The sequence below is a fragment of the Triticum dicoccoides genome, chromosome 2A (assembly GCF_002162155.2).
Source record: "Triticum dicoccoides isolate Atlit2015 ecotype Zavitan chromosome 2A, WEW_v2.0, whole genome shotgun sequence".
In the NCBI taxonomy this organism is placed as follows: Eukaryota; Viridiplantae; Streptophyta; class Magnoliopsida; order Poales; family Poaceae; genus Triticum; species Triticum dicoccoides.
Genome location: NC_041382.1, coordinates 617,628,674 through 617,648,739, shown reverse-complemented (window position 1 = coordinate 617,648,739; position 20,066 = coordinate 617,628,674).

The window sequence follows — 20,066 nt, the reverse complement described above, 5'->3', positions numbered from 1 at the left end:
TGCAGGGCGAGGCGCCTCACGGTGAGCTCGACCTTAAGGTGGACGTTCTTCATGGCGTCGGCAGGCAGTCGCAGGGCCACCAGTGCTTGAAAGAGGTTCTGACCATGCAGGCCGATTAGGGTGGCAGGCAATGAGGAGCCCGGGCGTGCGGGATGGAGGAGTACGGCGATGTCGTCCGCGAGCTTCTTCAGGACGGTGAACTTGTTGGTGGTGGCAATGATCATATGGTCCAATTGAGAGTTGTAGTTGGCGTCGACGGTGGCCATCCACCAGCCGGTGTCCAACACCGTCTAGAGACGATCCTCGGCGCCATGCCGCAGGCCGACATCGTGGACCACCTAGCACAGCCGTTGGCCGCTTGCGCGCATCGCCACCATGGGTTTGTAGTGAGCTATTTTACGCTTAGTGTAGGTGCTTAGGAAAATGCTTAGGTGCGTACGATGTGGTAGATGCATTGGAATGGAGGGGCGCCTTTATATGAGGGCAAACTGTGTTGCATTCACATCGTGCAGCCTCTTTTCCCGGTCCTCCTCCCATTACTTCCCTCATGCATTAATTGAAGGAGGATGCATTGGCCGTTCAACATTTCGGGAACCGCTACTCCCTCCCTCGTCTGCATTAAAGCCGTATCGAGAACTGTGCCGCTCGCTGTCAAATCGAATAGTACTGCGTCGCCCACTGCACGCCCAGCTGAACACGCCTCCTCGCCTCCATTAAACTCGCATGCAAACCGAGAAACCTACTCCGGCCACACGTCCATTCATGAGTGGGCCGGAATTAAATGCAACATCGGCCGAGCTCCTCCCGTCCGCCCTCAGTTTAAACGAGGCTAGACGTCGGCCAAGCTCCTACCGTCCGCCCTCTATTTACACGAGGCCAGATAGACAGCGGGCAAGAATCGCACCCCTCCGCCGCTCCCCCATCTCCTCCTTCACCATTTTATCCACTCTTCCGATGGCTTCCAAGGAGCAGTTCTCCAGCATATTACCCGGCTGGGTGTCCCGCCGAGCCCTCCGGATACGGGCGAGGCCGCTCGGTGCTTCACCAACCTCGCTTGGCCCGACGGAGCTAGTTGCCGCCCCAAGCAGGCGTTCAGCAACTCGCCGCTCCAGTTCAGCTCGATGAGGAGTGGCGAGTTGCTCCATGCCGACACGGCTGCGAGCACACCGGTATGGGCTTCGTCACTGCCGCGTCATACCATGCCACCAGTGTCTGTGGGTGCGCCTCCCGTGCCTGCGGCAGCGCCATGTAGGAAGAGGCAGAAGCCGGGTGCGTGGAGAGCGACGAGTCGGTGGCCAGCTTCTCCGTGTCCGCCGCCATCATCAGTGAGAAGTAGAACACGGGAGGCCGCCGCCACTTGGGTCCCATGAAGGCCACCGTCAAGGCGACGACTGCGCATTCAGGTGGTTTCTTTGCTGCTTCGTCTCTTCCGAGGACCTTCGTCGACCCCGCAAGTGTCTGCCGGACATGAGGAAGACAAAGGGATCCGTGGGCATCCATTTAGATTATGTACTCCCTCTCCAGCTGGCAGGAAATATTTGTTCTAAGAATGGATAAATTGTATGTATCTATAACTAAAATAAGTCTACATGCATCCATTTCTAGGATAAGTATTTCCGGATGGAGGGAGTATTAATTATACCAAGAGAGCCGGATTGGCACCGCTTAGTTCATGTAAATGTAATGAAATCCGTCATGTTTATATGAAGATCCGACTTTTTTATATGAAATCCTTCATGCTTATATGAAATCAGTCTGTGTTTGCACGAATTTCATCTGGTTGATTAGAGTTGTGAAAATGTGTGCCGCTTGCGTTTGATGTCGTCCTCCGCGGAAGGAAGCGGGAGGAAATTTGCCGGCTGCCGTTGGAGATGCTCTTATGCTGGAAATAATAGAGTGACATCCAATCCATTTGAGTTAATTGTGTGCATGATTGTCCCTATATAAAAAGTTAATTGCATGTACAGTGTACACGTGACTTGCAGGGTAGCTACAGCTTCGTATAGAAAGTTAAAAAGAAACAAGTCCATCCGTAATATTGTATTCTAAGTACTCTGTGGGTTCCACTGTCAGTACAGTAGCGAAAGAAGTATATATTAAATAAGTAGTATATAATATAAAAAACTAAAGTTAAAGACAGAATTTGAACTCATGTCATCGTGTTGCGAGCATCCGGCGCTAACCAGTCCAGCACATTTTTCTTGTAGACCATGCTGGAGATATATCTCCATGTCTACTCTTATACTCCATCCATTCCTAAATATTCCCTCCGTTCCCAAATATAAGACCTTTTAGGGATTCCACTATAGACTATATACGGAGCAAAATGAGTGAATCTACACTCTAAAGTATGTCTATATACATCCGTATGTAGTTTATAGTAGAATCTCTAAAAGGTCTTATATTTAGGAACGGAGGGAGTATTTGTCTTTTTCAGATTTCAAATGGACTACCACATACGGATGTGTATGTAGACATATTTTAGAGTGTAGATTCACTCATTTTGCTCCATATGTAGTCACTTGTTGAAATCTCTAAAAAGACAAATATTTAGGAATGGAGGGAGTAGAACAAAGAGTTGGTGATGATGGTGTGCGTGCGATCCTACAATATAGGTCGTCGGATTTATATCTAACGGATAGGAAGGAAACTATGGCAATTTTGCAAAAATATACCCACACCCCTCTCCACGTTCGCAAATACGGCCTTCCCTCATTCACCCTTTTCTCTCACAAGATAAACTACTCATACAAATGCATCTTGATGTTCCGTGCAACGCACGGGCATCTAGCTAGTTTCTTTTAAAATAGTTACTACGATAATTGGGTTGAAGTGATATATTTTATGTCTGCCCCAAATGATTTCAGATTCACTAGTAGTAACAAAGAAAAGGCTTCCTTGTTAATTAATAGAAAACAGGGTGAAAACTATCACATGAGGCCGGTAAAAACAAGGCACACTGAGTTCAGCGTCATCGTCACTACAGCTGTGCGCGCGCGAGAAGTCTACATATCGAGGGGGCTATTAAGCGAGGCACAGAGACACAATGTTTGAGAGAGAAACCAATTGACAGATTATGATCAGATCGAGTTGTCACCCTTCTGCTATCATTGTTGGGGTGGGGGGAGGGGGAGGGAGAGAAAGACGTATCGAGAGTGTGCGCGGTAGGCATAGAGGCACAACTAGCGAGTGTGTGTGTGTTTGAAAGATGAGTTGATAGATTACTATCAAGATCGAGGTGCCACCCTACTCCTTCGATGTCGGGTAGTGTGTGTGCGTGTGTGTGTGTGTTTGAGAGAGAAGCCAGTCGATAGATTAGTATCAAGATCGAGGTGTCACCCTACTCCTTCGGCGTTGGGAAGTGTGTGTGTGTGGCTGTGTGGGTGTGGGTGTGTGTGTCAGGGGGGCAATGACACTTACATATCTCTACTCTTATAAAAACAAAGTTGGTGATGATGGTGTTCCTACCATCCTGCAATATAGGCCATCCGATTTATATCCAATGAATAGGAAGGAAACTATGGCAATTTTGCAAAAAGATACCCACACCCCTCTCTGCATTTGCAAATAAGGCATTCCCTCGTTCATCCTTTTCTCCCATAAGATAAACTACTCATACAAATGCATCTTGATGTTCCGTGCAACGCATGGGAATCTTGCTAGTAGGGAGAAGGAGTTTGTGTGACACATATCTAGCTATATTAAGGGATAGGTAGATAGCATTTGTGCAAGGCATACTTAAAGCATCGCGAAGATAAACAAAACGGTGTGCATGCAAATGCAAGTGTGTGTGTGTGTGTGTGTGTGTGAGAGAGAGAGAGAGGGAGGGAGGGAGAGAGCGAAATCTCAAAACAAAAGGTGCTCTGCTGGAATCCCATTGTATGTATTCATATGGTTCCGGAACTCGAGTTAACCTTAGGCATATGTGTGAGAGACATTATTATACTTTGAGACATTAGTGGCTGTGGGTGGGCGGAATTAAAGGGGTGGGCGTGTTCGACATAGAGAGCGTGTGTGTTTCTATGTGAGAGACTTGTAGGACGGGGTAGAAAGACGAATTCTAACCTTGACAGAGGGAGAGAAATACACCAAGTGTTCATGTGTGATTTCAATGCCCACGGGGAAATGAGGTACGTATGCGTGTGAGAGAGATTGCACAATTCATTCACGTATCACTATCTAGCGATCATGGACGTGCATCGCTTGAACATAAATCAATATCTACTTCGTATCATGGCCAAAGGTACAATATTGATTCAACGCTATAAAGATTGGACACTCACGTATCACATTTTTTCTATTTAAATAAACCTTTTCAGTTGTGCATGCCAAAGTTACAGTGATGTTTCTTCAAACAACCAATGTAGCTATCATGTACATGCACCATTGTTACTCTTGCACTCAAAATCATTAGTCTTGGATGATTTAAGGTTCTATTATGAAGTAATATATGTAATATTCATATATGAATTCAACGGGTACGCAATTTATGAAATGGAGGCTATGTAATCATATGAGGTAACACTTTTAAGTAGCGGACTACAATATCCATTTCTTTTTGTGCGCCTCTACACTAATACGTCAATGCATTATGTTTAAAGTAAATAACCAACTGCACTAAGTTATCTATTTACACGAGAAATACATAGGCTGAGCGTTTGATCCCTTTTTGTGAACATGCCACTACACCTGTATGATTGGCCGCGCCTGTCTGAACGTCCAAGTTATTGGCGCATCATCCTGAGTTATTGTCTTTTTTTCTGGGGTGGACTTCACACCAGTTATTAACTGCTGACGCGTGCCCCGCGTACACAGTCTCGCATGACCTTCCCGCTAGCACGGTCCAAAATTGGTTGAAACTGGATACGAACGATCTTGCGGGCGGCAAAATCTCCCGCCTCCTTCTAAAATTTCCACCACCTTAGTCTTTAGCATGTGAAATTCCCCTTTTGTCCTTGGTGCACGGAGACCAACAGTTACAATACCGCCCTCATCTACATAATAGGTCGGGGCTGCTTTGATAACTTTCGGTTCCCCCCACTACACGGCACCCCCATTTCCTCTCCCCCTCCCGCAAAAATGACTAACTCCACAGCACCAGAGCATCTTACATCACGTCGTCTGTACTTCATCGGCCTTTCTCCCCTCCCCTCTCGAAACCCTAGAATGCTCATCCACCGGCCCCATTCACTGATAGTGGCGTCCACCTCGCCGGATCTTCTTCTGCGGCTGCATCTACCCCTCCCACCTCCCCTAGAAACAAGTAGACTGCTCATCCACCACTGTACCACAGCCCATTCAGTGCCGGCCTTGTCCACGGCACCGGATCTACTTAGTCGGTACTCTCGTCAACCGCAGCGCATCTGCAGCGGCTCATTCGTACTCCCCATCAAAGACGCTTCATCCACACCCCCCCCCCTGGAGCTGCCCCACCGACGCCCCCGTTGACGGCCTCTGATCCTCTTCGCCAACACCTTCCTCAACCCTATCGGAGCCTCTTCGCCGACACCATCATCAACCCCACCGGAGTAGCTTCGCCTATACCATTCTCAACCCTACCGGGGCCGCTTTGCCAACTCACAAGTCCACGGCCTCAGATCCGCTTCCTCGCACCCTCATCCAACCTACCGGAGCAGCTTCTGACACCCCATCCACGGCCGCAGATCCGCATCGTCGACACCATCCTTAACCCAACCGCTGGAGCAGCTTCACCTACGCCCTCGTCCATGGCCACAGATCCGCTTCGCCCACACCGTGGTCCATCCTACCAGAGCCGCTCCACAAACACCCTACTCGACGGTTCTAGATCTCCTTACCGGACCCCGACAGCCAGCGCAGCATCATCACCCCTGACGTTTCTAACCTGATTCCCACCGTCTGGCAAGATGCCAAGCACCCGCCACGGCCTAGGTACTTGTCACCTTTAAACCCGTCCAGCATCACCTGCCCGATGTACTTCAAATATACTAATAGGTCGTTGTTACCTGTTATGCAGCTGGCAAAAACTACAAGGACGATGTTTCTTCTGGATCTAACAGCTTGGCCAACCAAGATCCTAGACTGAGGCATTGTTATGATCTTGTAAGTGCGTCTCTCTCTCTCTCTCTCTCTCTCTCTCTCTCTCTCTTGTATTGTTCTTTGCCTGCCAGCGTGTTTTGCTAGGATTTTTGACCACTAATCCCTTTGTGTAGACAATGATTTCTACTACTGGCTGCTAAATTAGATATGTAGATGTCATACATGATACTACCTCGTACCTCCGTTCCTAAATATAATTCTTTCTAGAGATTCCACTATAGGCTACATACGGAGCAAAATGAGTGACTCTACACTCGAAAATGCATCTATATACATCTGTATGTGGTCCATACTAGAATCTCTACAAATACATATATTTAGGAACAGAGGCAGTACATTACACAAAATTGTAGGTGGCATGTAGGAATTCCAGTGCACTACATTAGGCTCCCTTAGAGTGCCTGCTAGTCCAACACATAGAGTCATGGCTAGTTTATGCTACGCACACAATCATTAATTGGTGGTTTAAATATGCGCAAGGGATATGCAATGTATTATCATGTAGAGATGTCTGAAATTAGCCGTGTCAACTTGCAGATAGGGTTACACAATGAGAATGTACAAGATGTATGTGGCAATTTCATGGAACATCGCAAAAAAAGGAGAGGCAACGGTGAGCCTATACAGTGTGCTATGGTACGTCACTCCTCCATTGCAATCATCGTGACATGTTATTTGTATGTCAGTTCTATTGGCCAAGTTTCTTAGGGACAGTTATTACGAGTTATCCTAAGAAAATAAGCACCTGTGAATATAAGCTTCATGTAATAAGCCAACCGGTTCTTTTCATTGTGTTTTCAGCTTATCTTTGGTATGATTAGTGAAAAGTCTAGATTGCATTATATTATTTCATTTTGCTTCCCATGTGAAAATTAATTTGACTTGCAAACATCACAAATTGAACCCAGTGCAGTAATTAATATGATAGAAAAACATACCATCACTATTTGCTCAAAATGCAAATACAAAGATACCATCTACTTGGCTCAATCTACTTTGGTCAATGTTTTCCATAGAGATCCCATTGCCTAATTTAAACGAAGAATGCATGACCCACATTTAAATGAAGAACAATTATTTATTGAAATTCGATGGTCCAAGTGGTTGGTTATTATCATATAGCAGCACCACCTGAAACCATCATATAGCAGCAGCAGCTCATAGCAACTCATCATACAGCAGCAGCAGTGTGCAATTCATCATATACCAGCAGTAGCTCATAGCAATTCATCATATCGCAGCAGCAGGAGCAGCTCATAGCAATTCATCATATAGCAGCAACAGCTCATAGCAATTCATCATATAGCAGCAGCAGGAGCAGCTCATAGTAATTCATAATATAGTAGCAGTAGGAGCAGCTCATAATAATTCATCATATAGCATCAGCAGGAGCAGCTCATAGCAATTCACCATACAGCAGCAGCAGGAGCAGCTTATAGCAACTCATCATATAGCAGCAGCAGCAGCTCATAGCAATTCATCATATAGCAGCAGCAGCTCATAGCAATTCATCATATAGCAACAGCTCATAGCAATTCATCATATAGCAGCAGCAGAAGCAGCTCATAGAAATGCATCATATAGCAGCAACAGAAGTAGCTCATAGCAATTCATCGTATAGTGGATCAAAATGAAAATTTGGCAAAAAAAATCAAAGGAGATCCTCACCTTGTTGGATGAGCTCATCCTTCAACAACACCTCAAGGCCATAACCTGGGAGGTGGGGAGGGGGGATAAGGTGCCTTCTGCCGCAGTGTAGCATCAGTCGTAGTTATGCAGTGCCTGCCAGAGTAGTGCGTTGGACGAACCACAGTGGAGCAGCTGTTGGAGACCATGAGAATGAGGGGCGGCGCCAGAGGGAGGAGCAGCCAGGGAGATTTGCCCCTACCCACCGGCCATGTAGCCTAGCTGGACAGAGCATCGTCGAGGACCAGGCAAGATGGGACCAATGGTGACGGCTCGCTGGAGGAACCCTAGTGCTGCAGGCAGGGGATCAAGGTACAGGGAAAGGGGAGAGGAGATGCAAGCGGGTAGGGCAATGAACGCTTGTGTGTTTGCTTTTACTTGAGGGTGAGGTGTGACGCGGGCGTCAGCAGTTACATTTTGAGGGTAATATAGGCAGACAACAGAGTCATTTCACTATTCCCCTTCCCTTCAATTTTTAGTGAGGTTCTACCCGAAACACCTCCCTCCAAAGCAAAATTAGTTAAGCCCAAGCCCATAATTCAAAAATGACTTCTTTACATCTTTTATGGCTTATTTTCACTTATTTTGACAATAAGCCCTGAAAAGGCAGAATAGAACTGGCCCTTAACCTGCAATTCAATTGGCGTGCAATGATGGATCACTCCTGCCTGCTATAGTGTACATTTAGGCATCATCATACATGGCATAACCTAATACATGTGCATTCCATTGTAGAATCTGGAATATGCAATGTTTATGTTAGTTCATACGTTGCACATGATGTTTAAATGCCCCTTAAATCTGGTCAGTCAAGTGATGGTCTTTAAGCCTCCTTCTTTGCTTCTTTTCTTGATATGTAAGATTTGCTCACACATCTGTTCAATTGCTTGTTTGCATCAGCCAGCCATACTAGGACTGTTTGCTTTGATTACTTGTTGTTCTTGACCTAACACTCTACCAGATCTTTTCAACATTTAAACACTAAGGGCTGCTGTAGTGGGGCCTTTTCTAACTCATGGGTGACATGAAGGTTTGGTTGTACACTAAAGTAGGCTATCCAAGAGTACCTGAAGATCCAGTTCAAAGGTATGCCTAGTTTTTACATAGTGCAGACATAGTAAATGCTCATTTCATTGTGTTCAAGTGCAAGAGATGCGACATGTTTCATTATGTGGTGTTGTTTTGTTATAATCTCATCATTTTGTGTTCACAGACTGGAAAGTATGCATATTTATCTTCCAAGGAACGAGTAACTAGTTTGTGTCACCTTGCAGAGGGGGTGCAATGAAGATAAGATTGAGGATTTCCAAGTACAAGATGTTAGGAAGGAGCCTTGCAATCATAAGGCTCCTGCCAGTTGCCAGTGACATTTACAAAACATGATCATCCCATACAATAATGTATATCACATCATGTCTTGACCATATCACATCACAACGTGCCCTCCAAAAACAAGTTAGACGTCCTCTAGTTTGTTGTTGGAAGTTTTACGTGGCTGCTATGGGCTTCTAGCAAGAACCGTTCTTACCTACGCATCAAAACCACAACGGTGATTTATCAAGTTTGCTGTTTTAACTTTCAACAAGGACCAACCGTAGTCGAATTCGATTGAACTAAAGTTGGAGAAACAGACACCCACCAGCCACCTTTATGCAAAACTAGTTACATGTCTGTCGGTGGAACCGGTCTCATGAACGTGGTCATGTAAGGTTGGTCCGGGCCGCTGTTGGGAAACGTAGCATGCAATTTCAAAAAAAATCCTACGCTCACGCAAGATCTATCTAGGAGATGCATAGAAACAAGAGGGGGAGAGTGTGTCTACGAACCCTTGTAGACCAAAAGTAGAAGCATTTGACAACGCGGTTGATGTAGTCGAACTTCTTCGTGTTTCGACCGATCAAATACCGAACGTACGGCACCTTCGAGTTCTGCACACATTCAGCTATGACATCCCTCGAACTCTTGATGCAGCAGAGTGTCGAGGAAGTAGATGAGTTCCTTCTGCATGACAGCATGGTGATAGTGATGGTGAAGTGATCCGCGCAGGGCTTCGCCTAAGCACTACGAAGATATGACCGGAGGCGTAAACTCTGGAGGGGGGCGCCGCACACGGCTAACAATTGTTGGTGTGCGTTCTAGTGGTGCCCCCCCCCCACATATATATATATATAGGTTGGAGGGGACGAGAGGCAGCCAAGGGGGCACCCCAAGTAGGAGGGATCCTACTTGGGTCCTCCCAAATTTGCCCCCCCCCCCTCCTTATTAACAGGAGGGGAAAGGAAAGAGAGGGCGGAGGGAAGGAAGGGGGAGGCTGAATCCTCCCCTTTTCTTTTCCCTTCCCCTCTTTCCTTCTCATCCTATTTCGGCCTATATGGGGGCGCACCAGCCCCTTGTGGGCTGGTTTGTCCCTCTCTTGGCCCATAAGGCCCATATCTTTGCCGGGGGTGCCCGTAACCCCTTCCGGTGACCCGATATGTACCCGATACCCTCCGAACACTTTCGGTGTCTGAATACTATCTTCCTATATATCAATATTTACCTCTTGACCATTTCGAGACTCCTTGTCATGTCCGTGATCTCATCCGGGACTCTGAACAACATTTGGTCACCAAATCACATAACTCATATAATACAAAATCATCATCGAACGTTAAGCGTGCGGACCCTACGGGTTCGAGAACTCTGTAGACATGACCGAGACACCTCTCCAGTCAATAACCAATATTAGAACCTGGATGCTCATATTGGCTCCTACATATTCTCCGAAGATCTTTATCGGTCGAACTATTATTACAACATACGTTATTCCCTTTGTCATCAGTATGTTACTTGCCCGAGATTCGATCGTTGGTAGCTTCATACCTAGTTTAATCTTGTTACCGACAAGTCTCTTTACACATTCCGTAATACATCATCCCGCAACTAACTCATTAGTCACTTTGCTTGCAAGGCTTCTTATGATGTGAATTACCGAGAGGGCCCAGAGATACCTCTCCAATGCTCGGAGTGACAAATCCTAATCTCGATCTGTGCCAACCCAACAAACACCTTCGGAGATACCTGTAGAGCATCTTTATAATCACCCAGTTACGTTGTGATGTTTGATAGCACACAAGCTATTCCTCTGGTATCCGGGAGTTGCATAATATCATACTCGAGGGAATATGTATTTGACATGAAGAAAGCAATAGCAATAAAACTGAACGATCAATATGCTAAGCTAATGGATGGGTCTTGTCCTACACATCATTCTCCTAATGATGTGACCCCGTTCATCAAATGACAACACATGTCTATGGTTAGGAAACTTAACCATCTTTCATGAACGAGCTAGTCTAGTAGAGGCTTACTAGGGACACGGTGTTTTGTCTATGTATCCACACATGTATCAAGTTTCCGGTTAATACAATTCTAGCATGAATAATAAACATTTATCATGATATAAGGAAATATAAAATAACAACTTTATTATTGCCTCTAGGGCATATTTCCTTCAGTCTCCCACTTGTACTAGAGTGAATAATCTAGTTCACATCGACATGTGATTTAACACCAATAGTTCACATCTTTATGTGATTAACACCCATAGTTCACATCGCCATGTGACCAACACCCAAAGGGTTTACTAGAGTGAATAATCTAGTTCACATTGCTATGTGATTAACACCCAAAGAGTACGAAGTTGTGATCATGATTTGCTTGTGAGAGAAGTTTAGTCAACGGGTCTGCCACATTCAAATCCATATGTATTTTGAAAATTTCTACGTCTACAATGCTTTGCATGGAGCTACTCTAGATAATTGCTCCCACATTCAATACGTATCTAAATTGAGACTTAGAGTCATTTAGATCGGTGTCAAAGATTGCGTCGATGTAACTCTTTACGACAAACTCTTTATCACCTCCATAACCGAGAAACATTTCCTTAGTCCTCTTTAGGTACCTAAGGATAATTTTGACCGTTGTCCAGTGATCTACTCCTGGATCACTATTGTACCCCCTTGCCAAACTCATGGCAAGGTACACAATAGGTCAGGTACACAACATGTTATACTTTATAGAACATATGGCTGAGGCATAGGGAATGACTTTCATTCTCTCTCTATCTTCTGTCGTGGTCGGGTTTTAAGTCTTACTCAACTTCACACCTTGCAACACAGACAAGAACCCTTTCTTTGACTGGTCTATTTTGAACTTCTTCAAATTTTTTGCCAATGTATGTGCTTTGTGAAAGTCCTATTAAGCGTCTCGATCTATCCCTATAGATCTTGATGCCCAATATTTAAGTAGTTTCACTAAGGTCTTTCATTGAAAAATTCTTATGAAAGTATCCTTTTATGCTATACAGAAATTCTATATCATTTCCGATCAACAATATGTCATCCACATATACTATCAGAAATGCTACAGAGCTCCCACTCACTTTCTTGTAAATATAGGCTTCACCATAAGTCCGTATAAAACCATATGCTTTGATCACGTTATCAAAGCGTATATTCCAACTCTGAGATGCTTGCACCGGTCCATAGATGGATCACTGGAGTTTGCACACATTGTTAGCACCTTTAGGATCGACAAAACCTTTTGGTTGCATCATATACAACTCTTCTTTAAGAAATCCATTAAGGAATGCAGTTTTGACATCCATTTGCCAGATTTCATAAAATGCGGCAATTGCTAACATGATTCGGACAGACTTAAGCATCGCTACGAGTGAGAAAATCTCTTAGTAGTCCACACCTTGAACTTGTCAAAAACCTTTTGCGACAAGTCGAGCTTTGTAGATAGTAACACTACCATCAATGTCCGTCTTCCTATTGAAGATCCATTTATTCTCAATGGCTTGCCGATCATTGGGCAAGTCCACCAAAGTCCACACTTTATTCTCATATATGGACCCTATCTCAGATTTCATGGCCTCAAGCCATCTGTCGAAATCTGGGTACATCATAGCTTCTTCATAGTTCGTAGGTTCGCCATGGTCTAATAACACGACTTCCAGGACAGGATTACCGTACCAATCTAGTGCACAATGTGCTCTGTTCGACCTACGAGGTCCAGTAGTAATTTGATCTGAAGTTTCATGATCATCATCATTAGCTTCCTCTCTAGTTGGTGTAGGCATCACGGGAATGGGTTTCACCGATGTGCTACTTTCCAATTCGAGAGAAGGTACAATTACCTCATCAAGTTCTACTTTCCTCCCACTCACTTTGAGAGGAACTCCTTCTCTAGAAAGGATCCATTCTTATCAACAAAGATCTTGCCTTCGGATCTATGGTAGAAGGTGTACCCAACAGTTTCTTTTGGGTATCCTATGAAGACGCACTTCTCCGATTTGGGTTCGAGCCTATCAGGGTGAAGCTTTTTCACATAAGCATCGCAACCCCAAACTTTAAGAAATGACAGCTTAGGTTTCTTGCCAAACCACAGTTCATACGGTGTCGTCTCAACGGATTTAGACGGTGCCCTATTTAACGTGAATGTAGTTGTCTCTAATGCATAACCCGAAAATGATAGTGGTAAATCCGTAAGAGACATCATATATTGCACCATATCTAATAAAGTACGGTTACGACGCTCGGACACACCATTACGCTGTGGTGTTCCGGGTGGCGTGAGTTGTGAAACTATTCCACATTGTTTTAAATGAAGGCCAAACTCGTAACTCAAATATTCGCCTCCGCGATCAGATCGTAGAAAATTTATTTTTCTTGTTACGGTGATTCTCCACTTCACTGTGAAATTCTTTGAATTTTTCAAATGTTTCAGACTTGTGTTTCATTAAGTAGATATACCCATATCTGCTCAAATCATCTGTGAAGGTCGGAAAATAATGATACCTGCTGTGAGCCTCAACACTCATAGGACTGCATACATCGGTATGTATTATTTCCAATAAGTCAATAGCTCGCTCCATTCTTCCGGGGAACAGAGTTTTAGTCATCTTGCCCACGAGGCATGGTTCGCAAGTATAAAATGATTCATAATCAAGTGATTCCAAAAGCCCATCTGCATGGATTTCTTCATGCGCTTTACACCAATATGACCTAAACGGCAGTGCCACAAATATGTTGCACTATTATTATCAACTTTGCATCTTTTGGCATCAATATTATGAATATGTGTATGACTACAATCGAGATTCAATAAACCATTTACATTGGGTCTATGACCATAGAAGGTTTTATTCATGTAAACAGAACAACAATTATTCTTTGACTTAAATGAATAACCGTATCACAAGAAACATGATCCAATCATATTCATGCTCAACTCAAACACCAAATAACATTTATTTAGGTTAACAATAATCCTGAAGGTAGAGGGAGTGTGCGATGGTGATCTTATCAACCTTGGAATCACTTCCAACACACATTGTCACCTCGCCTTTAACTAGTCTCTGTTCATTTTGCAACTCCTGTTTCGAGTTACTAATCTTGGCAACTGAACCGGTATAAAATGCCTTAGGGTTACTATGAACACTAGTAAAATACAAATCAATAACATGTATATCAAATATACTTTTGTTCACTTTGCCATCCTTCTTATCCGCCAAGTATTTGGGGTAGTTCCGCTTCGAGTGACCATTCCTTTTGCAGTAGAAGCACTCAGTTTCAGACTTAGGTCCAGCTTTGGGCTTCTTCATAGGAGTGGCAACTTGCTTGCCATTCTTCTTTGAAGTTCCCTTTATTTCCCTTGCCCTTTTTCTTGAAACTAGTGGTCTTTTTAACCATCAACACTTGATGGTATTTCTTGATTTCTACCTTTCGCCGATTTCAGCATCGCGAAGAGCTTGGGAATCGTTTTTGTCATCCCTTGCATAATATAGTTCATCACGAAGTTCTAGTAACTTGGTGATAGTGACTAGAGAATTTTGTCAATCACTATCTTATCTGGAAGATTAACTCCCACTTGATTCAAGCGATTGTAGTACACATACATTCTAAGCACATGCTCACTAGCTGAGCTATTCTCCTCCATCTTGTAGGCAAAGTACTTGTCACAGGTCTCATACCTCTTAACATGGGCATGAGTCTGAAATATCATTTTCAGCTCTTGGAACATCTCATGTGCTCCATGGCGTTCAAAACATTTTTGAAGTCCCGGTTCTAAGCCGTAAAGCATGGTGCACTAAACTATCAAGTAGTCATCATATCGAGCTTGTCAAACGTTCATAACATCTGCATCTGCTCTTGCAATAGGTCTGTCATCTAGCGGTGCATCAAGGACATAATTCTTCTCTGCAGCAATGAGGATAATCCTCAGATTATGGACCTAGTCCGCATCATTGCTACTATCATATTTCAACTCAGTTTTCTCTAGGAAAATATCAGAAATAAAATGGGGGAGCTATACGCGAGATATTGATCTACAACATAGATATGCAAATACTATCAGGACTAAGTTCATGATAAATTAAGTTAAATTAATCAAATTACTTAAGAACTCCCACTTTGATAGACATCCCTCGAGTCATCTAAATGATACATGATCCAAATCAACTAAACCATGTTCAATCATCACATGAGATGGAGTAGTCATCAATGGTGAACATCTCTATGTTGATCATATCTACTATATGATTCACGTTCGACCTTTCGGTCTCCAGTGCTCTGAGGCCATGTCTGTACATGCCAGGCTTGTCAAGTTTAAACTGAGTATTCCGCATGTGCAAAACTGTCTTGCACCCGTTGTATGTGAACGTAGAGTCTATCACACCCGATCATCATGTGGTGTCTCGAAACGAAGAACTGTAACAACGGTGCATACTCAGGGAGAACACTTCTACCTTGAAATTTAGTGAAGGGCTCATCTTATAATGCTACCGCCGTACTAAGCAAAATAAGATGTAAATAAGATAAACATCACATGCAATCAAAATATGTGACATGATATGGCCATCATCATCTTGTGCTTTTGATCTCCATCTCCAAAGCATCGTCATGATCTGTAGCGACCAGACCTCAAACGGACGGATCTCTGTGCATAAGTGTCATCCCTGGATCGGTAATGCTGACACGCACAGTACTTGAAGGATTTGTAACAAAGTAGCAATCACACACTTATTACATCGAATGTCTCAAAAGAGAACTTATTACAATAAATATGGCTTAAGGCCATCTAATACGATAATAGCGGAAGGCTTGGAAGATAAAGTGAGTCCATCAACTCCAACGGCATCACTGAGTGAAAGACCACGACCTAGGGCTCCTTACTCGCTGCCTGAAAAGTCTGCAACATGATATGTTGCAACCCAAAAACGGGTCAGCACATGGAATATGCTGGAATATGCTAGCAATGTAACACAAAAGAGTAAAATGCTATCATTACATGCATTTATGGCTGGTGGAGGCTGTATGGTTGATATGTTTTGCGTAAAGCCAATTTTCCCTACTGCAAAGGAATATATTTTATTTAACTACCAAGTTGGTTGAAAAACATTGAGAAAGGTAAACCCCCTCTCAATCCCAATTAAAAGTAATTAATAACCCAACAAAATTAATTTAGAGTGATGAGATCAACATGATAATCCAAGAACCAGATACTCAATATGTCCTTAACCGGGGACACGGCTAACCATGATTAGTTTGTACACTCTGCAGAGGTTTGTGCACTTTTCCCCCACAAGACTCGATCTCCTTCGTTGGATTTCTCGCACTACATGATGTTTGAGAAACGGATGACCGAGACACGGTCTTTCAAAAGCGTTAGCACCTTACGATGTGTAGACAGTACCACCTACATCCCCTACATCTGCTAGTCTACCACTGTAAGAGTTCACACGACTTAAGCAACTATGCTAGAGCCCATAATGGCTTGTGGTTGCACACGGAAGTTTCTAGCATGAATAATCTCATGATCCCTTTGAGCCTGGGTGGCAGTCCATAGGAGAATCACACGGTACCCCGGGATTTCCAAAAATACAGGCAATCACTGGAATTCCCCAGGTGCCTCAATCCACCCAGATGTGTATTTAAGTTGCCACCTTAAGTTAACCATTAATTAACAATACTCACATCTGTCATGAACACACTCAAACCCAATCCACGTCTACGAGCATAGCATAGCAGTATAAGCAACGTAGAAGTAACTCCCAAGGTTTGATAGTAAACAGGTGAATAGGTACTACCTCAACTACTTCCCAACCCACAATGTAATTTAGATCCTAACCATGCAATTGTTCGACGATTTATCTAATGCAATAAAATTGGGTAGTAAAGTGGTATGATCAAAGTGTTACTTGCCTTGCTGATGATCCGCGAAACCTAGAGACTCGTAGTAGCACGCTTCACACTCCGGGTACTCTATCGCAACAAACAATCATACACTAAGCAATCAAGCAAGGGCACGGGTAAAACTCAAATAAGAAATCTAACCAGAAAGTTCAACTTAAGAACTCCGGTTTGCAAAAAGAATCAAATCAAACGAAGCAACAAAACTTGAACGGCGAAAGAAACAAGCTTCGTTTACTAATCTGGACTAAAGTCAAATTTTCTCTACTACCTAAAAGAACCATAAGGTTCCGTTTCCCGTCTTACGTCGTGCGATTCGTCAATCCTCCCACCCACCCGATCGTGTTCTCACCCGTTTTCCGCTGAAAAAAAGTGAACGTGAGTCAACAGATCTCGCTCTCCGTCTCGCTCCCAAACGAACCCACGCGCAATCTTTTCCCGATCTGCTCGCTGCCACAATCTCGCCACCGAATCTGGCATCGCCCACCCCCTCCTCTTCCAATCCTGTAAGTTGCTGGTAAGATCGACATTCAAATTCGTCACCATCGATGGCGCTTTGTGCCCTCCGCAACCTGTCACTTCGACGGCCCGAGCCCGCCGAAGTGGGCGACCAAAGGATTCGAAGCAGCTTCGCCCTCGATCGTAGAGGAGGGCATGGGCCTGAGCTCCTAGCATCCCAGGGGGCCCCGCCGTTGGGCTCTTATCGTCAGGCCGATGTGGCACCGATCCGGTCACCAGCCATGGCCCAATCCTCTCCCTCTCAGTTCGTGCTCCCCCTATTTTTATCTTCCCTTGTTTTGTTCTGTAGGTTTTTGAGGTCGGGTGCGGGCATGCGGCAGCTCGTGACTCAAAGAGAAAGCTTTGGCGGTAAAGACTAGACAACTTTTTTCTCCTGGGATCACGTCCTCCGGCCATCCATGGAGTTTTCAGGAAAAGTCTTGCCTCCAGGTTCGTCTACACATCCATGTAACACGAAGTATGTAATAAGCATAGTTGAGAAGAAGGGTATACACAGGATCATTTTTGACTAAATTCTCAAAAATATAACACTGATTGTTCAGATTTTTTTTCAAGCATTCATCTTTTGGCTAAGTAGAAGATACTGTAGTAGAGATGAAGGAGGTTAATTATGATATTACCAACAGTTACAGATACTTGCTTATTCTGAATTCACAAAGTTTCATTGTTTGTCAATCAATTTTATCCATGAGTTTCATGTATTTATAGGCAATTATTTTCAATACTATGATTGTCACTCTCACTATGCCTAACTGCATTGTGAGTAGGAGTATTATCCTCTTTGATTGTCTTACACTGCAGAATTGTTGTACAAAACATATTTATAGGTGGTATACGTTGATTCTCCTCTTAACTATGTATATATGGAACAATGATCACATATATTACCCTGAACTATATTCTCTTCACATTTATGCATATACTCCCTCCGTTCCATATTACTTGTCGTGGTTTTAGTTCAAATTCTAAAACCACGACAAGTAATATGGAACAAAGGGAGTATTTGCTAGGGAAGAAAAAGAAAATCAGTTATATTATAAGCAGATATATTTCTTCCAATTTATTTATTCTTGCTTGGAGAGAAACAAAGTATCGATAATAAACAGTTTTATATAAGCTTATATCTTGCAAACTGGAAACAGAAACCCGTGATCAATTTTTGTTTACTGACTTGTAATGTGGAATGTGAGAGCTTATATACCCACATAAAACAAGTAGGTGTTACGAAGTCTTTCAATGGTGGTCTTGTATGTCTAATTATTGTTGTTGTGGTTGTCATCTATAAACAACACGATTCTTTTCTTCAACTTTTAATTGGGCTGAGTGTCATTGAGCTTGGAGGAGGCAATCGTGGAGTTGATGCCACCTTGGCAGACAACGCCTGTGCAGAATGAGAACAATGAGGAGATGGTACTCTGGAGGAGCCGGACCATGGGGAGGTCCCAATTTTATGTAGTTTCTTGATTGCTAGAATATGAAAGGTTGAACTATCGATTGAGAAAATAAGTGTCTAAATAGTACTAAGTAGTTTGTGTGAGAATTGACACTTTGGTTTAGGAATCCATTTCTGTTTTCTTCATATTACTAACTTTTGTTGCAAAGGAACTATTGAGTATCTATCAAAATGGATAAGAAGCCGTGTGATCATAATGCACTACTACTTTCTTCATACTACATGCTTATATGGGAGAATGAATTAGTTAAAGAGGACAACAAATACCATTTTAATTTGAAGTGGTACAAGCCTTGAGGAAAAACTTTTGGATAGAGAACTCCAATTTATGCATGGGATGCACTAAGGGGGAAGAGTATTTAATTAAGCTATTGACGTATGATAGGAATCTCCTATGATTTATTGATTTATGATTCGTGCTAGTATAGTCGTTTCACAGGAAAAATAATTTGAAACAGGGAGTTATGGTGAAGTTAGCTTCGCTATCATGGTGTTTATTGTCCTTTATTCATGCTTGCATTGACACTGCTATGTAAAATGGATCTTATGTACCTTAATGTTGCTCAAAACATCTGGTTTGTAAGATCAGGAGATATTCCTCACAACACCATGTTATTTCATGATACTTTCGTTTTGTTGAAAATTGTTTCGTTCCCGTAGCAACGCATGGGCGATTACCTAGTACAATATCAAAAACTTGTTTAAGTTGGTTAAACAGAAAGAGGGCTTCGAGAAGAAACTCTAGGCGCTTGAATCGACTGATTCCGATAAACGAGCGAAAAGTTATACTAAAACAAAAATTGGATCAGAAATCACGATAAAAAATAATCGCGGAAAATTCAAGAAAAAGAAAAACGGACGAACAGGCTAACGAACGAACATTCGCTGTCTGCTGCTAACTAGTGAAAATCGTTCGTTAAAACGAACTAACAAATGGGCATTCGCTAACTAACAAAACTCGAAAAAAATAAAACCGAACCGGATCTAAAAAACGGATCTAGGTTTTCAAAAAAAAAACGGTTTTTCCGGCGAAACCGGCGACGGATCGAGCGGCCACCTCGGGATGGGGTCGGCGGGGCGGCGGTGACTCCGGC